Source organism: Peromyscus californicus, unplaced genomic scaffold (genome assembly GCF_007827085.1).
Source record: "Peromyscus californicus insignis strain IS unplaced genomic scaffold, ASM782708v3 Scaffold_19__1_contigs__length_69161282, whole genome shotgun sequence".
NCBI lineage: Eukaryota > Metazoa > Chordata > Mammalia > Rodentia > Cricetidae > Peromyscus > Peromyscus californicus.
Genome location: NW_026294491.1, coordinates 43312945 through 43316953, shown reverse-complemented (window position 1 = coordinate 43316953; position 4009 = coordinate 43312945).

The window sequence follows — 4009 nt, the reverse complement described above, 5'->3', positions numbered from 1 at the left end:
TATGGTTAGGTCTGTCACAGCAATATTCCATAATCTGGTAGCAATTTCTTAGTTATAGCTTATATTTCTGTGACAAGGTACCATGACCAAAAGCAATTTGGGTAGGAAAAGGTTTATTTCACCTTACAACTTTCAGATCACACTCCATCACTGAAAGAAGTCCGAGTAAGAGATCAAGGCAAGAACCTGGAGGTAGGAATTGAAGCAGAGGCCATGGAGGAGTGCTGTTGACTGGCTTGCTCCTCAGAGCTAGCACAGCCTGATTTCTTATATTCTCCAGTATCATCTGCCCAGGGATGTGGCCATGCACAGTGGCCCTCCCACATCAATCATTAATCAAGAGATGATCCTGCATTCTGGTCTACAGGCTAATCTCAATGGAGATATTTTCTCAGTTAGGATTCTCTCTTTCTGAGCTAGAGAGATGGCTCAATCATTAAAAGCTAAAAAAACCCACAAGATTCCTTCATCTCAGATATAAACAACCAGCACGGTGGTGTTTGGTCTTTGCATACTATCTGTGCACCACATGTGTGCCTCGTACTCACTGAGGTCAGAAGAAAATCCCTGAGAACTAGAGTTACAGAAAATTATAAGCTGCTGTGTGGATGCTGGGAAACAAATCCACATCCCCTGGAAGAACAGGAAGTGTTCTTAACTGCTGAGCCACCTCTTCAGTCTCTCCCCAAATAAAAATATTTTTTTTCTTTTTTTGATTTTTTTCAATTCGGGATCTCACTATATAGCTCTGGCTGTCCTGGAAGTCACTAAGTAGACCAACGTGGCTTCAAATTCATAGAGATCTGCCTTTTTCTCTCTCCTGAGTGCTGGGATTAAAGGTGTACCCTGTTGCTCTCAGCAAAATAAAATATTTTAAAAAGAAAGTCACTCAAATTTCTTTAAATGATTTAATGTTTAAAATCAGTTTAAATATAAACTGGAACAAATGAAAGAAATTAAGGTATATTCTTTTTCTTCCATATTTCAGCATTGTATGCTTCAATATTTTGATTAAGTAGAAGACAGGCCACTTAGACATTCAAGCCAGAGATGGTAATACCTCTACAATCATCATCCAGAGCCAGAAGGAGGGATAGAGAGGTGACCCAGGAGATAAAAATGAAGTGGTCAGATGGATGGACTATTCCCATCAGTAAAGCAGTAGTTCTCAACACTGGCTGCACATGCGGTTACCCAGGGAGCTCTTAAAAGTCCTGAGGCTCAGGTCTCACTCCAGACATCCTGACGTGATTGATCCGGGCCAGTATCTGAGCAGGACCAGGGTTTTGAAAGTATTGAAAGGTGATCAGAAGGGCAGCTGAGTGCCACTTGTCCTTGGCCTGTGAGGACTATTGGCCATCATTTCTGCTTTGATTTACCCAGTGGTTTCCAACTTCGCTGTGATGAAGAATGACCTCACAGGCTGTCAGCAGCAGCGTATCGGTCCTCGGCTCAGCTTGACTGAACAGAATCACTGGGAGGTACCCCTCCAAAATTTGCAACTAGGAAAACACCTATGTAGTGACATTTCTGCAGCCCCCTGTGGAGAAACAGGATTATGTTATCTCTTCTGACAAGTGTGTCATTTCTATTGACTTGTGTTCATAGAGCTCCATGGGAACTTCAACTAACAATATCATCCATGACTGAGGGGAGAAAGAATGTGCAGGGAAGAGGAACTTGGGATAGAAAACTCCCTTCCAGGTAGGGAAAGAGGAGGGGATGTGCAGAAGGAGCAAAGTGACTTTGTGCAAAAGTAATAAAGCTAGCATTCAGTACACACGACAGCCAACCGAGCAACCCCCTTCATACTTTTTTGTCTATGTAGAAGCCAATCAGGTAATCCCCTCATGCTTCGGAATTAGAGGATTTTGGTCCTGTGCCTGCCATGTACAATTGTGTAAGCTTGGGAGAGCTGTTTTGAGCTCTGATGTGGTGAATGTTCGGCCACCTCTTTTGCTGGATTATTGTGAAGTGATGCGTGAGGTGCCTTGCATGGTCTTCATGTGGACAATACTAAGAAGTTGTTTTTATATTATAAAAATATTTTTATGAGTGATAATACTTGTAGAGAATATAGCAAGGAAAGAATGATAATTACTCAGAAGAATATCAAGCCTGGAACAATCATAAAGCTTAATTGCCATCTATTAAGAAAAACAAAATAAATTCAAGGTTGTTTCTTATTTTAGTCTCATTATATTAGTTTTAAAATGTGGATGGTCATAATGTGATTTTATTAGTGTCTTCTAGCTAGAATATAAAAAACCTTCGCAGTTATCACCAGTGTTAAAACCATCATCCATACAATCATCATTTTCCATTTTAGAAATGCAAACATAACCAGAAATATGAGTTTTGGATTTTTTTTATTAAGAAATTTTTTTTCATTCATTTTACACACCAAAGATCCTCCTCTTCCCTCTTCCCATGTCCCCAGCCTCCCTTTTCCAACCCACTCCCACTCCTCCCCACAAGAAGGCAAGGCCTCTCATGGGGAGGCACATCCAGTAGAGGCAAGTCGAAGCCCTTTCCCCTGCCTCAAGGCTGCATGAGGTATCCCATTATAGGTAGTGGGCTCCAAAAACCCTACTCATGCACCAGGGATGGATTCTGGTTCTACCACCAGGGGGTCCCCAAGCAGGTCAAGCTACACAATTGTCTCGCCATGCAGACAATTGGTGCAAAAAGAGGGCCTAGTCCAGTCCCATGCAGGCTCCACAGCCATTGATCCCACTTTCATGAGTTCCCACTAGTTTGGTTTGGTTGTCTCTGCAGGGTTTCCCATCATGATCCTGATGCACTTGCTCATAGAATCCCTCTTCTCTCTCTTTGACTGGACTCCTGGAGCTCTGCCTGGTGTTTGGCTGTGGATCTCTGCATCTGCTTCCATCACTCACTGGAGAAGAGCTCTGTGCTTTTAGTTAGGGTATTCACCGATTTGATCACTGGGGTAAGCCAGTTCAGTTCAGGCACCCGCTCTACTATTTCTAGTAGTCCAAGCTGGGGGATTCCTGGTAACTTCCCTAGTACCAGGTTTCTCTCTATCCCCATGATATTTCCCTCTATCATGGTATCTCTTTCATTGCTTTCCAACTTCATCCCTGTTCCAGCTCAACCATCCCATTCCCTTACGTTCTCATCCCCTATCCCCTACTCTCCAGTGACCACCCTTCATTCCCAGTTTATTCATGGAGATCTCATCTATTTCCCCTTCCCAGGGCAATCCATGTGTCCCTATTTGGGTCTTCCTTGTTAGCTAGCTTCTCTGGAGTTCTGGGTTGTTGTCCGGTTATCCTTTGCTTTATATCTACTATCGACTTAGAGTGGCTACATACCATGTTTGTCCTTCTGAGTCTGGGTTACTTCACTCAGGATGATATTTTCTAGTTCCATCCATTTACCTGCAATTTCTTGATGTCATTGTTTTTCTCTGCTGAGTAGTACTCCATTGTGTATATGTACCACATTTTCTTAATCCATTCTTCAGTTGAGGGGCATCAAGGTTGTTTCCAGGCTCTAGCTAGAGTTTTAGATTTGTTTTCTTGCATTTGTATCGTATCTCCTCCCAAATTCTAGAAAAACAAAAAGTTAAACTTGACTCAAATTTAAATAGAATTTTTTTTTTTTTTTTTGGACGGGACATACCGATTTTAAAGCTTTGGAATATATGAGTAAAATCTATGATTACAGATGACAAAAAAAATCACATGATCTGCTGATAAAAAGCCATTTCCTACTATCCTCAGCCTAGTTTAGAGACAAAAAAAGGACAACAGAGGAGGCATATTGCTACAGCAGAATTTCTTCCTTTTTTAGCGTATATCACTCTAAGGACCTTGTGAGTCAGAATCCATTATCCTTTTAGAAACATTAAACCATTAGTGATCTTGTTTAAAATATCAATGACTACCAGATCTAGAAGAGCATATAAGAAGAATTGACATAGAAAGAAGGCCACCAAGGCCCCAGCAGCTGTCGGAACATGAGAACCAGAGGTGTTCTATAG